Raw genomic sequence first — 22,060 nt, 5'->3', positions numbered from 1 at the left:
ATACAGTTCCTGCATTCAAACATCACTAACATAAAGAGCTATTTTTTAACATTAAGCATGTTATATAGTCTTAAAAACTCCAGTCTAAAAACAAAAGCTTGAATATTATTCTGCTGATACAATTTCTGTACATTTATTGAATATTTTCCAAGTTGATGGTAATCTAACTGATGATGTCACATAAAAAAGAACAGCAAGCAAAACATGTCTCACTGTCCATATTTAAAAGTTTTTATATATGCTAAATGGAGTAAATGATTCTTTTGTTGCCCTTAATACTGACATATTTTAAAAAATAATAATAATTTGGATTAAAAAATACACTTTTGTGAGCATATTTTATCAATACGTTTGCCTTAATAGTTGAGAGGATAGTAAAATTCAAGTTTCTCTGATTGTTCAACTTTTGTTTCTTAGTATTTAGTAAAAATATGATTTGTAGGAAAAGAAGAAAATACTTTGGGTAGGAAAAATAAAAGATTGTCAATAAATAAAAAGCAGTAAATAATATAACATGAGAATATGTTTATTAAACATATAGCAAAGAGCATCAGATGTAAAAATAAAAGCATACTGATTTTCTCCTCTAATTTACACATTTTCCAAAATCTTTTAAAAATCAATTTAGGAAAATACTAACTCTGATTGAAGTGTAAATGTGTAAAAATAAATGGATTATTTTTTTTCTAGAAATTTTTTACCCAAAACTATATGCTAATTAATTATACACATTCCTTCATATTTTATGAAATCCTTTTATGTAAATATATAAAATTATGAACTTCTGCCCATTATGCAATTCATCCATGCATATCATGAACCATGATACTGATTTCATCAGGGAAATCAGAATCTTATCTATTTGTTTTGCTTCCCTCAAATTTACGATTTGCATTCCTTGGGAGCTATTCATTGAAAGTTAGAAAAACAAAAAACAAAAAACAAAACTTGTCCTACTAAATTCTCCATGGCCCTTGTGGAAGATTTTTTGAGCTGTCTCAAATGGCATTCATTCCAACCTTCCTAACAATATCCCCCCTTAACCCAGATTAAAAATATATATCTAAAATCATTATCACCTACCTTCCCTTATGGTTACTGTTCCCACCTAGATATCGATTCTTCGAATCATAGCGGTCTTTCCCTGACTTGAAGACGTATGTAAAACAGCATGAGATCATTGCAATTATTCTGCCGCTGCTATTTCTGCTGGCAAGTATAACCATGGGTACATTTCACCTTTTTGTGGAAGCTTTAGCAGAAGTTCTTAATGGGATTGTGAAAGAGTATATGCACCCTCCATTTCCGTGGAGTGAATTGTAAGCCTACAATTGTCTATTTATTTCCTGATTTCCTAACTGACTCATTGTTTCACGACTGAAAGTTCCCATGAATAGACATTGCTGCTACAAATTCAGGACTGATCCTGCTCCTCAGCACTTCTAAAGGTACTATAAATATTACTTAACTATAATAAATCCCTTTTCTGGCTATCTGCAACTCTAACCCAACCAATACATCTCACCACCCAGTGAGGGCACACAGAACTATATAGAAAGGCCTAAATAAATCCCTCCACCAGTAAGTATGTTGGAAACATATACATAAACTACTAAGTGTGGAAATAATACTCAATCCAGTGTGGTGAGCTCAGATTTCCTGAATTTTCCTACATCAAGACCTGCAGAACCTCAACTTCTTAGCCATTGCATGTGTATGGCTGCCAGAAAGTAATATGAGTACAGGTTTTGTTTGCTTTAGAACTTTGAACTAATTTGGGTCACAACTGGGAAATTTTTTAAAAAATAAATTCATAGATATATAACAAAATGCAGGAAGGCATAGCTAATTGCAACAGGCAATTCCAATTTTGAAGTGTTATTAAACACCCTTTATGTTTATGGGAAAGATTCTAGGATCCCCTGAAAGCCCTTGTGTTGTTAAGGAAGAATTGGGCCCCTAAATACCTGTTAGGGTCTTTTCCTGTATCCAGTAGGGAGGCCATTGAGGTATCCTAAAGAAGAAAGTAATGAAATTAAACATATGCTTTAAGAAAAGGCCTCTGGCTCCAGTGTGGAGAATTATCTGAAGCAGACAAATTCTGGAGATAGAAAACTAATTAAGGGGATTGTTGAACCAATCCAGGTGTCAGTTAATTGGGGCCTGAATTAAGACAGTGGTCATTGCAAAGAGGTGAGATTGAAAAGTTCCCGAGGCAAAAAGAGGGGTAAATAGTAGAACTTCAAAGATGATTAGATGTGTGGTAGGAGCAAAGGTTGAGGAAGGAAAGGAAATCACGGACTTTAAGTTACTTCTTAAGCAACTATTATACTGGCAGGGTGTCATACATTGGGCTAAAAAGTACAGAGGCAAGGATGAATTCTTGGTCATTTTAAGAGCTGGAGAATTGTGGCTCTGATTTTTAAGAACATTTATTGTAAATATTTCAAATGTATTTAAAAGAAGAATAGTGTCAGTACTATCTACCGTCCTCCATAGAATAGTACCATTCACTTTCATTGAGGATACTTCTTAAGCAATTTTAGCAAGATTTTGCCACATTTCTTTTATTTACCCTTTTTTATTATATTTTGCTGTTGACATATTTTAAGGCAAATTGTAGACATATCTTTGAGATGCTTCAATAAATAGGAAAAATTTCTAAAACTAAGGACATTTATTTTTACATAACCACAGAATCACTTTCATACCTGATAAAATTGATAATAATTACTTAAATTCATCTACTGTGCAGAGCATTATCACACATTCCTGATTAATTGTATTGTTAACTTTATTGAAATAGTTCAATCATATAGAACAGTGTACAAATCCAAGCTGTATAGCTTGGTGAATTATCATAAACCCATCTCACCCCTATAACCACTACTCAGATCAAGAAACAGCAAATTATTACCACCTTAGATCTCCATTCTTGCCTCTATAAATTAGTGCTTGCTCCCTTCTTCCTAAATACAATTTTGATGATACTCTTAACTTTTAAAACATAGGCTAGTCTTGCCTCATTTTATTTCACACAAATGGAATAACATGTTATATATTCTTTCATAACTGACTTTTGTCCACTGTTCTGTGTGTGATATTAATCCATGGTATTTATGTGGAGCTACAATATATTCATTCTTGTTACTGTATAGTATCTCATTATATGAAGATGTTATAACTTATTTATCCATCATACTGATGATAACCATTGGATTTATTTCTTATTTAGAATTATTATGAATAATTCCCTATAAATATTTTTGTTGATGCCTTTATTGTATGTACATATGCATTTCTCTTATTTATGTACTTAAGAGCTCATACATGCTTAGTAACAGAACACATATATATTCAGCTTTAGTTCATAATTAAAAATAGTTTTCCAAAATAGTTATACTAGTTTTCACTTCTACTATCAGTCTATGAGAGTTCCAGTTGCTTCACTTTCTTTCCAACACTTGGGATTGTCTGTATTTGCTTTTACTCATAATGACTGTCATCTAGTGATAGTTAGTTGTAGTTTCATTTTAATTTTCTCAGACCTAACAAGTATTTGACTCTTTGGCCAGATATATTGATAATTCAGATTGTTTAAATAAAGTTTCTTTTCAAATCTCATAATACTTTTTAATTGGGTTGCTTGTCTTTTCCATAGTGATGCCACACTGATCAGATAAACAAGTCAGGATGTATAACCAATTATTCCAGGTGTATGGTGCCATAACTTCCTGCCTTATGGACCTTCTAGCTGGACTTACAATCAAATTGACATGAAGCAGATTAACAGGAGAAAATTTAATTTAATAAGCATACGTACAGGTAATCCATACAGATATGAAATTCCAAAGATAATGAGGCAACATGAAGCTTATAAGAGCTAAGCAGAAGAGAATACAAAGAGGAGAAGGCCATTAGCAGGAAAGTGAAAGATGTTTTGAAAAATGAAGGTTTCCCTATTTGCAGATAAATTCCTTAGGTAGGAGAGTCTGTTAATATCTCTCTTCCTGGGTATAAATTCTGGGTATAATATCTCTCTTATGGGTATAAATATCATGGGAAAAGTAAAGAAAACTAAACTTTCTAAATGATATAGAATAATATCTTCATAATCTTTAAGAAAGTGAAAAGGGAGAAAAATATTAGCAATACACAACTGAGAAAGCACTCAAACATAAAAAATAAAGGTTGTCCTTTCCAATATAAATTTAGGCAGTTGACAGGGAGGCAGAGGACTTCTCCTGCATCTGATGGGTTTTGATTACTTCTAACTTGAAATAATCTTTATACCAAAATGGCCCATTTTGGGGAAGCCTGTCTTTTGCCCCTCTAACAGTTGTCAATAAACAAGTTAACCATGGGTGCCAACATTGGTGGTTCTAACTTTAGACAACAGATAATAAATGATTAATTATCCCACTTGCTCTTATCATAGCCAAAAGTCAGTACCAGAGTTGCAGGCATTTCTAGAGATAAGCATGGTGTTATCCCAATTCAGAAGAAAGATATATCTTACTACCATTAGAAAGTGATGACTTAGGCACCTGGGTGACTCAGTTGGTTAAAGCGTCTGCCTTCAGTTCAGGTCATGATCCTGGGGTTCCAGAATGGAGCCCCATGCCATGATATGTGGGGAGTCTGCTTCTCCTTCTACCCCTCCTCCCACTCATGCTCACTCTCTCTCAAATAAATAAATAAAATCTTAAAAAAAGAGTGAAGACTTTCATCATTTAAAAAATATAATATTCTAGGAAACACTTTAAAATCCAATTGTCACTCAAAGTCATGTTTTCCTAGATAATAATAAATATTGGATCCTATTCAGAGTTAATTAATTAAAATTAACTTAAGATACTATCATTTGAAGTCTTTATACTAAAACTGATATAGGCTTTGCTAGTGACAGGAAACCAAAGTAGATAAAAAATTCAGTTTTAAAAGCAATTAGCATTTTAGAAATAATTTGGTTATGAATGACAGGGTAGTTGGAGATCAGGTAAATTGCTCAGAACAACAAATACTAGACAAATAATGTCTATCCTTCAAATATTATAAGTAGTGATATTACAAACTATATTAGTAATATTTAACACTAATTCAAGGTAACTACTAGGCAAAATTATTTGTATTTAGTCAATTCAATAAAAATAATTCAAACATTTACATTTTGGAGGATTTATTTAATTCAAAAGTTATACCCTACAGTTTTTTATCTTAGGTGTACATAGAATTACCTGGAATTTAAAAATGCCAGTGCTGGGTTCCATTCCCTGAGATTCTAATTGAAGTTGAAATGACACCAGATATTGGTATCAATTCTAATTGATTTGAAATACTACTGAAAATTGGTATTTTTAGAGTTTCCCAGTCATTCAAATGTGAAGCGAAAATTTAGCAATCTCAGGTCTACATAGTGGCAGTAATTCCTTTTTTAAAAAACAGTAATACTTAAAGTTGGCTGCCAATTACTGTGTTCTAGGTAACTATAAATTCCAGTATAAGATCTCCTGCCTAAACTTACTTATATACAATCTCTGAAATTTGTTGGGGGAAGGGGATTGCATCAATCTATAGTTTTAAATGTTCCATAAGTGATTTTGATTCAGTCAGGAATGAGAACTATTCTTTTTAAAATATAAACTTTTGGGGCATCTGTGTTGCTCAGTTAATTAAGTGTCCAACTCTTTTTTTAAAGATTGTATTTATTTGAGAGCGAGAGAGAGATAGCAAGAGAGAGCATAAGTGGAGAGGAGAGGGAAAAGCAGGCTCCTCACTGAGCGGAAGCCCCTGGGATCATGACCCACAGAAGGCATACACTTAACTGATGAGCCACTCAGGTGCCTCAAGTGTCCAACTCTTGATCTCAGCCCAGGTCTTGATCCCAGGGTTGGGAGTGCAAGCCCTGTGTTGGGCATGGAGCCAAAATAAAATAAAATAAAATAAAATAAAATAAAATAAAATAAATAAAATAAAATATACACTTTTATTTAAGCCTAACGCATTAGTTGTTATTTTATTAACATCATCATGAATATTTATTATTGTATATTACCTGGTATCAGTTTTCTGACTCTGAAATTCTATTTTGGTTTAATTTTCTTGGGACCCCAGTTCTCATTCTAAACTTCTTTACATAATTTCCCAAGCTAATTTATCAGTAAACATAGTCTGTGATGAAAATAGGAATAATTAGGTTAACATAGTTGGTGGACCTCTCATACTTAGCCTGTAAAGGATGTGATAGTATGCAAATCACTTAAGAGTAGTATAGTCAAATTTCCCAATATAATTCATTTAAAATCCCCCCACTAGAAAGCGGATTACCACATTCTGAGTGGTGTTTCCCTGCCATTTGGAGATATATTTTTATTAAAGTGAGATAAACAGAATTTCCCAAGTGCATTAATATTATGAGTAGAGAGTAAGAATGCAAGTGACATGGGACTAACAATATTTATAGAAAAGCACAGGTCATTCAAAAGGACAGTGGGAATAAACCCTAGAAATGAAGGATGAGGGAGATTGGTGGTTCATATTTAACTCCAAGGGGAATGATAATCCTTTCCTTTTCCTTTATTACTTTCTATTCCTTTCTTATTTAAACTGCTTTCTGCTTTTTGATGATACTTACCATTTTAATCCATTAAAACTGTTATCTATCCAAATGAAGAAAACAAATGCACAAAATGCAGAGTGGAGGTGGGAAGTAGCAAAAAAACTTTATTGGTTTTGCTTGATAAAATCAGAAATTACTACTATATCAGAATTTACTACTATAAATTATCATAATTTACTACTATAAATTCTATTCTTTTAACTTGCAAAATAAAACCACAAAAATAGGGGGATCCCAGGGTGGCCAGCAGTTTGGGGCCTGCCTTTGGCCCAGGGCACGATCCTGGAGTCCCGGGATCGAGTCCCACGTCGGGCTCCCGGCATGGAGCCTGCTTCTCTCTCCTCCTGTGTCTCTGCCTCTCTCTCTCTGTCTATCATAAATAAAAAAAAAAAAAAAAAAAAAAAAAAAAAAATAAATAAATAAATAAATAAATAAATAAATCTTAAAAAAAAACCCACAAAAATACCAAGATTATCAATCTTTTGTTTTGTAAATATCAATTACACATTAGTTTGCTCCTATAGTGTTTTTCTGACATTCTAAATTTACAGACATAACATCTACATTTTCTTATCTAACATCACATTCACATGTGTTTACATGCATGAAATTATGTTTGTATATATGAGCAGACATGCATATGAACATTATTTCCTTTTCCTTGGCTCTTTATATAACTAGAAGTCTTCATATCATATTCCAGTTGCTTTAGAAGCTATCCTGACATAACTTCCATGGCAGATAGATTTGAGTTATAATCATGTTAGAGGCAGTGCAACATAGGTTGTGAAGAAGGGGAGATTGGACATTTATTGAATAGCTGTATGTCCCACCTATCAGAGGTTTTCACACACAATCTCTCCTACCATCAGTCATCATGCCCTGTTGGTTCTTGCTACTAAATATAACTTGATCAGCCCTTTTTCTTTATAACACTTCTTGCCCTTGAATTATTTCAACTATAAACCATCAGTCCTTCTTGGAATACTATTATTTCCCAACTGCTCTTCTTACGAAAAAATTTTATCTCATCATTGTGCCATCAGTAATTCTCTTTTTGAATCACAAATTTCATTATGTTTCTGTGTGTCTCTTGAAATCATCAATCATTTGCCTTTGAAAGGTGTGACATAATAGATTATTCCTGACCTGTATACTAGCCTCATTTTCCACAACTTTTACTGACCCTTCTTTTCCCTTCCCCTTTCCCACCTGAAATGTATCCTGTGATCAAATAACATACAGTTCCTGGTATATGAATACCATTATGTATGAAATTCCATGTGCCCAGTTTTCTTTTTTGCCACTTGCCCTTTACAACTTCTCCAACCATTAAAAGTTACACCCTTCTCAATGTTCCCATAACACTTGGTAATATATATGCCAGCCACTGCTCTACAGAGATATTTGAATTTCCATCTAATCAACATCGAGTCTTCAAAAGGAGACCAAAACTTCCATATTTCTCCCATTAAGTGTATTTCTTCAAGAGATAAATCAGAATATTGCATCAAAAGATCTTGCCATGAGATTCTGCCAAGCTATCTCTACAGTCATATGCAAAACAATTGCTATAAATCTCATTTTTGTCATCTGGAAAATTATTGCAGTGGAATAACATCTTGAAATATCAATCTCTATTTTCTTTTCCTGCCCTTTCTTGCATGTGGACCTCCCCCATTCAAAGAAATTCATTTAGTCAGGCAAGATTAAAATTGGTCAGTTTGTCTTTAATTAATTCTATCTCCTATCCATCCAATTCTTTTATCCTGAGAGAAGTTTGAAATTATGGTACAGACAAGAATCTTGAAAGGCAAAGCTTTCACTTTGTAAAAAGTGGAATACATGAAATAAAGAATATGTTTATGGGCCTAAAGGAAAATCCATGAAAAATTCAGCCTTAAAATTTAGAATTAAGGGATGCCTGAGTGGCTCAATGGTTGAATGTCTGCCCTCAGCTCAGGTTGTGATCCCTGGGTCCTGGGATCAAGTCCCACATCACTCTCCATGGGGAGCCTACTTCTCCCTCTGCCTAGGTCTCTGCCTCTGTGTGTGTGTGTCTCTTATGAATAAATAAATAAAATCTTTTAAAAGATTTAGAATTAAGAACTCTTCGCAATTTCCCCTGTCTATTCTATGGGACTAGATAAGAACAACTAGAGAGAAGAAAAATTGATGGGGGTACAGATGGGTGGAACTCTGAGAAGGGGCCACCACCCACTGCTGCTAACAAGGGGACAAATTACTTTGGGAAGATGATAGAAGATTTTAGAAGTCTGATAATCAGAAATTATGGAACAAATTCTCAGTTGCATATCTACTTATTCTAAAAGGAATCAAGAGCCCCAAGATTTCCCTCCAAAGTCTTATAAAACTCTCACCCCAATATGTAATAATAGTGAATATTCTATGTACATGACAATTATTAGGATCAAACCAAATTGGGCTTGTGGACATGCTTTATGAACTGCAAAGTATAAAATTTTAACATGATTTTAAATATTAAAGCTAAAAAGATCATGGTTTAATTTCATATTATTTTTTCCACCCATATCCATTCCTTAATTTGTCACCATTTTAAATAAAATATTGATTCATACACAGTACATTATAAAACAAGAGCAATGGCAAAGGCATTTTCCTCTTCTAAAAAACGAGAAAAGTTTCATATTTGTATTATCTCTAATCCTTAAATGGGTGGACTAAGCAATGTACTCATGAAAAAGTTATATACTGATATAATAGTTTATATATAATCCTGGTGCTTCTGCTGATCACAAGTCTCACTAATTGGTCTATATTCTATATCTTTGTCAGTTACTTACTCTTTTTTACCTTATTGGTACATTTTAAAATTAACTTTTTCTCTATCTACTCTGCTGTGTCTTCCCATGGAAATTCTCTCTTCATCCTGATTTTTAAGCAGATATCTTAAAAGTAAATAGGACAAAAATATTCCCTTGGCTCAAGCTAAATTTAAACATAAAATGACATAGAAATTTGACTGTTATTCGATAAATAGACACATCTAGATATCAAAGCAATGCCAAAACAAAGAAAATCAAATTTTCTAGACTGATAAAATGGATAGTTGCCATATGCCCACTTCTCTTTCCACTCTGTGTATTTCAAGCTAATTCCCAACTTAAAGATGCTTGTACACTGGCAAAATCTTAGTTCCAGAAATAAAAATAGAAATATGTTTTCTATGTGGATATATATTCCATTCTAATAAGTGGCAAAGCTTGTTTCAGTTTTGAATTGATGGTTATCAAATAGAAACCTGTCATTTATAAAACTGATAACTCTTTCTTGGAACTCTATGCAAAATCACTGGCTGGCTTCAGAATCAAGGAAACAATAAGAGATGGAGGGGGTTAGTGTCTTCTCTTCCACCTTGTCACTTATTGCCTATAGCTTTCCTTTTTTCTGTCCTCAGTGATTTGCTCAGAGTTTGGGCACAGAGGAAATGTGTCTTGCAGGGTGGGGAGAGAGAGTCTAGTGATTTTCAATACTATGTCTTGCCAGAATTAAAGAGAGTTTATACAAAACCTCATGATACACACTGTTAGATAACTATTTTTCTTAAGTAATTTGTACATTACTTATTAAGTAGAAGATTGAATACTTAAATCTTGGTCATCTGATGATTAAGTAAAATGATATTTTCTTTTTTTTAAGATTATTTATTTGAGAGAGAGAGAGAGAGAGTGTGTGTGTGTGTGTGTGTGTGTGTGCAAGTCGGAGGAGGGGCAAAGGGAGAAAGAAATCTTCAAGCCGATTCCCTGCTGAGTATGGAACCTGCTTCCGTGCTTGATCTCAGGACCCTGAGACCATGACCTGAACTAAAATCAATATTTGGTCACTTAATGGACTGACCCACCCAGGCGCCCCATGGAATTTTCAATTGCGTAATTGTTTATACATTTCTTTTCACTTTCTAGTCTCTGGTTATCCCAGTGTTCTCATGATTTCTCCTTAAAAAACAAACAAAAAACACAACTTATGCTGGAAGAAATGACTGATTTAAAATGCAAATGGATGATTTTTTTTTTTTCAGCGTGTTTCCATTCAAGATACTTTAAGGAGTGTTTGGTTCCAGCTTTCTAGCCTTATTTCTCACAAACCTTCACATGTAACCTGTGATTCGTAACTCAATCATAAATTCTCCCAACAAGACCCCACGTTTTCCCTTTCCTGTGTCTTTGCTTGTGCCTTTCCCTGGACAATGTTTTGATGGCCTACACAACTGACCGTATTATAGAACATCACCCGATTTTCAAGGCTCATTGCACAAGCCTCTTCTTTCCTACTATCATTTTCCTGTTTTAGGCCTTTGTCAACTCTTGCTTGGACCCAGTTACTGATTCTGATTCCACCTTAGTGCTATGCGGAATTATCACTTCTGCTGTTGCCTAGGTGTTTTGTCAGTATAACAAATTTTAACTTGTAACTCCCTTGTGTTCCACCAACTACAGAAAAATTGCAGACTTCTTAGCATGAAATGAAGCACTTCACAATTCAGGCCGAAGCATGTATATAATCTCATGTCCCAAATGCCCTGACTAGAAATCTCCTGCTGCATTAATCCTGAATTGCTTGTCATTTTACTTTATATATCTTGCTATTCCTTATCTCTTTTCTGTGTAGTGCCTGCTTCCTCCATTTCTGCAACTGGAGAATGTTCTTTTAAATTTCAAAATACAAACCTGTGGTAGGCAGAATTCTGAGATGGTCCTCCAAGATTTCTGCTCCCAGTCTACGGATCTTGTACAGTCCATTGGATTTAGGAATATAATGGATTTCATTTCTATAATTCGGTTTTGTGATATGGCACAGTTGGATTTAAGAAAGGGAAGTTATCCAGTATCTAATTGGATACTGGATATCCAGTAGATTATCCAATTAGATAATTCATCTAATTAGGTGAAGCCTTAAAAGACGCTAGGCTCTTCTTGATATGTGTGTGTGTTTGGGGGGCGGGGTGTGGATAGAAAAGATAGATTAAAAGCATGAGAGGTATTCAATGTGAGGGAGATTCTTCTTTGCTGACTTTGAAGTTGGAGGAACCATGTAAGAGATCTCTGAAAGCTGAGTGGTACATGGAAGACAGCTGGCAATGGAATAGGTCCTCAGTCCTACAATTGCAAGGAACTAAATTTTGCCAAATCACATGACCTTAGAAAGGGAGTCTCAAACTCCAGATAAGAACATAGCCTGGTCTTTATATTTAATATCTTTTTATATATAATACCATTATATTAATATTGTGAGACTCTGAGCAGAGAACCACGTTAGCTGTGACTAGAGTTCTGACCTGGAGATACTGTGAGATAATGAATGAATGTTTTTGTTGTTGTCTTAAGCCACTAAGTTGGTGGCAATTTTTATACAGCAGTAGAAAACTAGTAAAACTTCAGTATTGTTTCTCAAGAGACCCTCTTTCCAACCTAAGACTGAGTTAAATGCCCATCCTTTGCTTTCCTTTCAATTATTATCATAGTTAGATATAGCTGCTTGTTCCTCACATACTCAAAAAGAAAAAAAAAAAAAGAAGACTGGACTCCAGCTTAGATTCTTTGTATGGTATATATAATATTTGTAATTAACTTGAACTAAATAATACAATTAAGAAACGAAATATTGCAGATGTTCTATATGCATACAGAAAAAAATATTTTCTCGCTTTTTTAAGGAAAAAAGTTTGCTACTGATCTCAAGAAACCCAGTAGCACACAGATATTGCTTTCTAATACCTTCCCCCAATAACAACAAAAGTCATGGCTCCTTGGAGAGATGCCTGATTCTAGGAGTCGGGCAGGCAATATACAAGAAGATGGTGAAGCATCTTATAATTACCAAAATTAAGGCACTAAAAAACAAGCAAGCAAACAAAAAAGCAGCAAGAAAAACAAACAAACAAACAAAAAACAATTGATGTAGGAAAGACGTTAGGGTTCAAAGCTGACTGCCAAGAAAGGATTCATGAAACGACTTTGGTGCAAAAAGATGGTTTTATTAAAATATGGGACAGGACCCATGGGCAGAAAGAGCTGCACCCTAGTCATGAGGAGTGGCCCATTACATACTTCCAAGTTGGGAGTGGGTTAGGGATAGTGTAAGACTCTAAGGAATTTTGGAAGCAAGGTTTCCAGGACCTTGAAGGGGCTAGCTATTGTTGGGAAAAAGTCATTTATTACTGTCTAATAAAACCTTAGTTATGGGATCCCTGGGTGGCGCAGCGGTTTGGCGCCTGCCTTTGGCCCAGGGCGTGATCCTGGAGACCCGGGATTGAATCCCACATCAGGGCTCCCGGTGCATGGAGCCTGCTTCTCCCTCTGCCTGTGTCTCTGCACCTCTCTCTCTCTCTCTGTGACTGTCATAAATAAATAAAAATTAAAAAATAAATAAATAAAACCTTAGTCATGAGACCATTCAGATATATATCAGTGGGCCATATGCTTGGGGGAAGACTGTCATTCTGTATCTAGGGAGGTAGAGATAAAGGAAGTTTCCACAGGAATTTTTGTGTTTAAGTAGACTTAGAGAATCCTGGGCTAAGATTGCCTTTACCCTTAGGAGAGTATTAATATCAAGGCAACTAAATTTTGAGAGAACAGTAGCCCCAGTGGCCCAGCAGCTTAGTGCTGCCTTCGGCCTGGGTTGTGATCCCGGAAACCTGGGATTGAGTTCCATGTCGGGCACCTTGCATGAAGCTTGCTTCTCCCTCTGCCTGTGTCTCTGCCTCTCTCTCTTTGTCTCTCAAGAATAAAATAATAAAATCTTTAAAAAATTTTTTTGAGAGGAATGTTACTCCGCCTATTTCAAGAGCTTGTCAGTGGGTTACAGTTAGTCAGGAAATTTAATTTTTCTTTTATCTTTGTTTCCTACATCACAATGATATGTTAAGTCAAACGAACAGGAGAGCCTACTGAAAGAGCCCCAAATAGCTTAAACTGGAAAAATTTGAACAAAAAAATAAAGTAGTATTGGATTATGTGCAAGACATAAAATATAAATCAGTTTTCATACTGATATAAATAAACCATGGATTAAATAAATTAATTGAGGAGATTAGATCAGTGTCCTGATATAGAAAATGTTGGGGTTTGGAGCTGATGACCAAGAAGGAATTCCTTTTTTTTCCCTAAAGTTTTTGTTCATTCATTTGAGAGAGAGAGAGAGAGAGAGAGAAAGAAGGAGTGAGCACAAGCGGGGGGAGGAGCAGAAGGAGAGAGAGAGAGGGAGGGAGAGAGAGAAGCAAACTCTCCACTGAGCAGGGAGCCTAATGTGGGGTTCAATCCCAGGACCCTGATCTGAACTGAGCTGAAGGCAGATGCTTCCACTGAGCCATCGAGGCACCCCAAGAAAGAATTCTCAAGACATCTTCAGTGGATAATGTAAGTCTCTATAAAGAATTTTGGAAACAAGGTGTCCAGGACCTTGAGTGGGCTAGCTCAAGGAAATGCCATTTATTTCTGTCTAATAAAGCCCTAGCCATGAGACCCTTAAGCATTGACATATTGGTAGGTCATATGCTTGAGGGATGATTGCCAACATAATATCTTTGGGGTTAAAGATTAAGGACATTTATTCTAAGGGAATTTTTATATGTTAAAGAACACTTATAGGATCCTGGGGTGTGGGATCGGGGTAGTTGGGATAATGTTAAGCTAAGACTGCTTATTGCCCTTAACAAAGTATCAACATAGAGGCAGATGAGTTCCTAGAGGAAAGTCACTCTGCTTGCTACAAGGACTTGTCAGTGGGCTGTAAGTAGTAAAAAAAATAATTTTTCTTTTGCCTTTGTTTCCCACATTATGTCCCATGCAGAAGAATTCCAGGTAACTTATGTATGTATGAAGAATGAGTGGCATGACTCTTTACTTATTAAGTGGTATGACTACCTTCTTAAAAAAAAAAAAAAAAAAAAAAAGAGAGTAACTTTATACTGGAGAAACTGCAGGAACATTACCTAAGGCAGCTGAGCAAGGTCAACATCAACAGTGATAGGTTATGTTGCTAATATGTGTCCTTGGTATATAATGTGATGAAAATGACACTACCTCTGTGTTCTTCCTCCCCAAAATACATAACCACAGTCTTATCATGAGAAATCAGGCAATTCCAAATTGAAGGACATTCGACAAAATACCTGACCAGTCCTCCTTAATATTGCCAAGGTCATTAAAAGCAAGAAAAGTGAGAAACTGTCACATCCAAGAGGAGCTTAAAGATCATTATACATAATGTGATATCCTGGATGGATTCCTGGGACAGAATATGCACATTAAATAAACTAAGGAAATCTGAATAAAATATGGGCTTTAGTTAATAAAAATGCATCAATATGGGTCATTAATTCTGACACACTTGTGTTAGAAGTTCATAATAAGGGAATTTGGAGCTAGGATATATGGTAATTCTATGTACTATCTTTGCAATTTTTCTATAAATCCAAAATCATTCTAAAGTTGTAAAAATTATTTTAAAAATTGTAATTTTTTTCATTATGGTACAGTGAAGGATGAGATCAAAGTAGGGAGGAAGTAACCGTCTTAAATTATACAGGAAGATATTGTACATAAGTAGAATACACTTTTCAGCTGATTAGACTGCCTGTGGATTCTTAAATGCTCACAAGCTGTGGTTTGCAGATGACAATGTGGGTGCAATTTTGTGCCAGAAATTTGGAAGAAGCTTTTGCCAATATTTCATTGATATACACTTACATTTAGTTTCGAAATATTTGGATCGAGTTTTTTTTTTTTTTTTTTTTTTCACTGTTTTACAAATAGCCACAGAATCAGGCTGCTTTCTATTGATGGAAAACCACTGAGATTCTAATAACAAACTAACAGGTTTAGCACTCGTAATCCTTAAAGTATTTGAAACAATTGAAATGTGAGCAATATACAATTTAAAATGAGCTTTAACTTTTTTTGTTAAAAAGAAAATCATAGGCCCAAAATGCCCTTGCTTCGGCTGAGTCTTCAAACAGGAACTCAATTTCAACCTCTTCCATATACTTAGTCTTAACTGGTCGGTCAGAAATTTTTTGATCAGCAGCCGAAGAAGTAATCTGCCACTTGAGCCCTCTCCGTTTTCCCCCAAGGAAGAAAAATTAATCTGCATAATAAGATCACTTGTCCTTCCCCCTAAGGGAAGGTTGTCTTGCCCAGATCAATCCTTTCATTTGCTAGTAACTTTCTTCTCCTACCCTCCTTCCTATATAAACCTTCCATTGTGTAAAACTCCTGGAAGTTCCCTCTACTTGCTAGGGTGCTGCCCAATTCATGGATCCTTTAATGAAGCCTATTAGGTCTCCAAATTTAGTCAACTGAATTTTGTTTTTTAACAGATTATATTTGGATCTATATGCATAACCAGTTTTATTAAAATTTCTTTAAAATCTGCTTCTTGAGAATAAATAACACTTGTTTATATGGTGTCATTAAATTTTGTATATATGTGACAAAGATAAATGCTGGAAACACAGTGATCCATTTGGCACTGAGAAAATTAATAGTTATTATTAATTATTTATGAAAAGTAGCATCTAAAAGCTGAAACACTGCTTCTTTTGGCTTGTAGTGTCTTTTTTTTTTTTTCCCTATAATGCTTTTAAAACACAATACAATTTGTTACAACCTCTACCTCTCAGTATATCTAATTTCTATCTGTCCCCTTGTCATCATTCTCAGAGGATCAGTCAGTTCTATCTACTACCTGTCTACTGTACATAAACTCTAATACACTGACTGTGATGATGAACTAAATTGATATTCAGCTGCAACAGAGGTCATGTATAATGTACTTCAAAATATCCTGCACATTAAATTGTGAAATAAAGAGAACTTTGTTTCTGTCCCTGAGACAAGGATAAAATAATATATAGCAACACTGAAACTAGGTAGTGAACATAGATTGCCAATAGTAAAGGTACATTTACAGTTTTATACAAAAGAGCAGAACATATACCACAAATTTTTTTTCTTTCCAATTCCCCAAGGTCATATGTTTTTCTGTAATTTTGTCTATGGTAGCACTGCCATCCAAGCTCCCTTTCTCATATAACATATGAAGGTTATTCTAGATGCCTCTCTCATCCCACCTTCCAGGTTCTGTTGCTCACTAAATCCAGTTGATTACATTTCTTAAGGGTTAGAAATTAGGAAAAATTGAGGTGTCATGCAGGGCATTTTAATGGGATTACATAGGGATATCTTAATCTTGTTTTAGCAGAACTACCTATCCTGCCCCCTTATGTTCATGGAAGGAGATAAACAAGAAATAATGGGAAAAGGAATTAAAGGTACTCTTTTATCATTAGGCTGGCTTGTACAAGAGATGCCACTGAGGAATTCTGATATACTGAGTTAAAACATGTAACTTAACACAAAACTACAGTTTAGCAACATAATTCTTATTGTGCTTCTTTGCTCGGGAAAATAATTTTACAGCTAATCCATTTTCTTTGCAGTTATGTCCCATGATCCCTCAAGAGTTGTCAATTCCTAATCAGCTGGAACACCTGGGGAATCTAGATGATGTTCACATATCCACAAAGATATAGGGTTCTAGGCATTTATACCTGGAAAAGTTTGAGCAGGAATTGATATCTAGGTGGGAAGCCCCCTACTATTCCGGAAGCTGGTGGAAATGAAAGTAGAAAGATGTGAGGGGAAGTTATTTGCCATATATTTTAATTGAAAAAGGACAAGTATCTAAAATATGTAATGAAGACTCACAGGTCAAGAGTGGAAGAAGAAGAAGAAGAAGAAGAAGAAGAAGAAGAAGAAGAAGAAGAAGAAGAAGAAGAAGAAAAGTAGAAGAAGGAGGAGGAGGAGGAGAAGAAGGGAGGAGGAGGAGGAGGAAGAGGAATAAAAGTGAACAAAAATAACGAGCAAAAATGAACAAGCGTTTCATAGGAGATAAAACGGGAATAATCTATCAACATAAATCAACAGGCTCAACTTCCTTAACAGTTACTGAAATTCAAATTAGAACCATCATGAAAAATTATTTTATATTCATTAGATATAAAATTTTAAAAGTTTGAGATATTTGGCATATATTTGCATACATGTGAGGTTTGATTTAGTTTTCTTAAACACATATGCACACACGGAATGAGATATTAAAAGCTGCATGAAAGAAGACTAATATATCAAGCATTACCAAAAAAAAAAAAATAGAGGATGTAGTCTTGGCAGAATGAGGCATTATATGTCTAGATGCACTTCCCAGTAATGTAAAAAGTGAGGATGAGTGTAAAAGTAGGTATGTAGAGAATTTAAAGTAAGTTTTACAGGTGTAGATATTTCCTGGAGAATTTTAAGCAAGAATGCCAACTTAAGCAAAGGTAGATAGGATTGGGGAGAGAATTAAAATTTTGAATAGCTGCCAATTATTTTCTCCCACAGCGGGCATTTCTCACACACCCATTTTTGTATGTAAACTAAAATATAAAATTAGACCCAGTCCATTGTTTTCATTATGGGATGTGAACTTATCATAAGTATATATGTGTAAATTGTATTATGTATATGTTATTTTACAGGGTACTATGAATAGGAATAATATAACTTTTACCTGCCAATTATTCCTATAATTATTTTAAGGGTTCCTGGGATTTGTTTTATTCAGGTATTTTAAGACACACAGAGTGGAAAGAGTTGTTGTGAAGAAAGAAGGGTTTTTTGTTTTGTTTTGTTTTGTTTTATTTGTTTTGTTTTTATAGGCACAGGTTCCTGGAAACAAGAGGCACAACATACCAAAGAAGGCCCATCAGGGAAGCATTGAAGCAAGGTGGGTAGACAGAAAGAGAGAAACTGTAGGCTGGAATATTTTTTGTGGTTATGACAAGAAAGGGAGAAAAGCAGAAATTTCTTATGGATACATGCAAGATATGAAGATATTTAAAGAGGACTGGTATTGCATTTATCAACATCTGTGCCTCTCTGAAAGGGGCAGTGACACAGCTAGACCTAAGGTGGTAAACAAGGCTGATGGTAGGATCAAATATGGAAACTAGAAACATGGTTATTATGTTTACCTGTAAGGAGAATCAAATTCCCTCCATTAAGAGTTAAAAATCTATTCCTATCTTTTTTAAAAGAAAGAAAAGAAAGAACGTAAAAAAAAAAAATGAAAATCAAGCAAGCAAGCAAGAAAGAAAAAGAAGGGAAAGAAAAGAGGAATACATTATTCTCTTCTATTACTAATACTCATACTTATCCTCTAATCCTCTAATTTTACTCTTTTTTCTTTAGGTATATTGACATTTACATTTGGGCTTTTTCAGTGAAAAGTTTTCCTGGGTCAGGAGTTCAAAATTAGGTATCTGCTAAATTTACTGTGGTCCCATTCACTCTGCAAAATGAACTCTTCATCTCTTCCTCCTAAATGATACTAAGTTTAGAAACAAAGTCAATATATGCTATTAAAAATAAAGTAATTAATAAGCCAATATCTCTGTGCAATATTTAATGTGCATCCTACATAAAACAGAATTTAACAAGCAGCTCTATTTGGGGGTTATTGATTTTTAGGAGAAAAAATTTCATTAGGAAGTTGTTGGTATGATTAGGTGTAAACATTAGCACTGTGTTAGCAGAAAGTATAATAAATCTCATCATAAAGGTACATTAAATGACAGAGCAAATATGATAATGAACTCCATACAATAGCTTTGTATGTTTTAGTTTTATGTTCAGGACTGTTTATTCCTAAAAGAGAAATGTAGAACATTTCTATTTTACAAACTGGAATTATCAGAAATGTTCAATATTCTCTACTTCTTGGCTGAATGACTTTCCGTATAACTGATATGCTGACCTCCCAGACTCACACCAAGCTTAAACATTGTCTTCCTGTGAGTTGCCTTCCAGAGCCTCCTGACTTGCTCTTGGTTTGATCTCTATGCTACATTCTCGGACTCATATTCTTGACTTTTCCCAATGCTCTGAACTTCTGTTCTCATTGCTTACTTCTCTTATATCTATATATTTTTATACTCTTAGCAAGGATAATCTTGATTTGCTTGTGTGGAGATACTCTTTGAATCCCTCTCCATCAAATTTTTACTAAATGTCATATTGGTATTTTTGTTACCTCACCATTTCTATTCAAATCTCTTCTCTTTCTCATCCTTGAGGGTCTTCATTCAATATGCTTTAATGTATCTTCTCTTTCTAACTGGGCCTCCTAAGGAGGGTCATAGAGATGCTAACATAATGACTAAGTAGAAAAAGATAAACAGCTGTATGAGATTGTTTTGGGTCTTGGATATATTATCAAGAGGGCTATTTCATTCTCGGTAGACTTTGGGAGGCATAAAAGGACCTTCTGTATTTCACTGGTAATAATAAACACAGATGTAAATATGTGATAGTGTGTAACCATGCAAAACACATTCCTAAAGGTCATCAAAATCATTATACAACCACTCTCTGGTAGCACAACCTGGAAAATCTCCCATACAGTTCTCTAATGATCAATTTCATATACTTTATTATATAAATCTATCTGATAATAACATTAAACAATGTTAGAACAACTAAGAGTTGGGACACAAGACAAGAGTGTATTTATGAAAATGTAAAAATATGTCAGGTATAAAACTGAGGGCATATGAGAATGTAGAAGAATTGGTGCCTACTTGGTAGGAGGGTAAGTTTAGGTAGCATACTGAGATAGAAGTGATAAGACCTGACAAGTTCCAAGCAGAGGCTACAATGGTGGAACCCAGAGATATCAATATCTCATGATTCAAATTGTGTCATAATTTTCTAAAGTGTTTCAGGCCAACTGAGCATGGCCATATAATGCTTTTTCAGGCTGTGACATCATAGAATAAATTATTTTATGTTGATGCTTATAGAATATTTATGTTATTTTCTAATGTGGAATAGCTCCATGGAATTATGATAACTAAAAGTATGCTTCATATTTTAATATTTTATTGCAAATCACATACTAAGTATTGCACATATTATAAGCATTTATAAAAAGATTGACTTAAACATTATCCAGTGTCCTCTTAATCTTTACAGTGATTACAAAAGTTGAAAAACATAAAGTAAAAATGAATGAAAAGAGAGCATATAAAGGTAAATAAGTGGCCCTGCAGTCACTCAATCAAAAACAATTATAAAAAAAAAAACAATTATAATGATAAAATTAAAAGAACACTTTAAAAATACTGAGAAGTATCCACAAATAGAAAGAAATAGGAAAGTTTGATCTCAAACAACTTAAAATGGTAGAGGTAAGAATTGAATCTTCCTTACTCCATGACATTGACCAGCCTGCAGAGCTAAAACTATAGAAATCATGGACTGGAAATTACAGGCATCAGTGATGAAGGTGTTGGAAATAAAAGCTGAGAGCTGGAAAAGCAACTAAAAGCAACGGATTGCCTAAAAGGAAAATGTGGTTGTGCAGCAGACACAGAAAGAATGACATCCAATACTACAAGAGAGTAGAATTATGAGTCCATATCCCTGATGAACATAGATAAAAATATAAACAAAATATTTGCAATCTAATTTCAGTTAAAAGTATCAAATACGATGATCAAGTGGGATTTTTTGCTGATATGAAGGATGGTTCAGCATATGCAAATCAATAACTGTTATACACTGCATTAATAGAATAAAAGATAAAAATCATATGATCATCATAATAGATGTAGAAAAAACATTTGGCAAATTTCAATATCCTTTCATGATAACTCTCAACAAATTGAGTATAGAGAGAACATAACAGCATAATAAGGCCATTTTTTACAAACAGAATAATAGTAAAAGATGCAGGAAAGGATACTATACAGAGAACAGAGAATAATCATAAGAAAGCTTGAATTGTTCTGGGAACATAAGCTGAAAATCAAGAATTACTGTAAGAGTAACATCACAATACAATGAATCAGTATAGTATGGCAATATAATATGAACCATGTTAAGACTAGTGAAGAAAGCTACATAGATCCTGCTATGGAAATTCACAGATTTATAATTAAGCCAAGATTAAAACAGACTATATAGCACCTCAAATAGTGCTTAACAAGCTTGTGTGCATATATGTGTATATGTGTGTGTATAATCACATATATAATTGTTCTATGCCTCCTATTGAAATATCATTTCACAAATTGTATGTTAATACAGTTTGGCCAAGTAAATATAGAAAAGATAAAGAGCATGGCTTTTTGAAGTTGTGTGAATCCTAGTTTTAATTTTGTAGATAAACAATCTACAAAACGTTGAGAACGTTTCTTAATTTCTCTGCATCTCAGAATCATCAAAGATAAATTGCTAAAAATGACACCCTCCTTACATGGAAGTGTGAAAAATAGGTAAAACGCCTGGTATGGGGCTTGACACATATCATCACCTAATGAAAATCAGGCTTATTTTCTCTCCATGCCTCTCACTC

Source organism: Canis lupus, chromosome 12 (genome assembly GCF_011100685.1).
Source record: "Canis lupus familiaris isolate Mischka breed German Shepherd chromosome 12, alternate assembly UU_Cfam_GSD_1.0, whole genome shotgun sequence".
NCBI classification, from domain to species: domain Eukaryota; kingdom Metazoa; phylum Chordata; class Mammalia; order Carnivora; family Canidae; genus Canis; species Canis lupus.
This window is presented reverse-complemented; position numbering follows the sequence as displayed.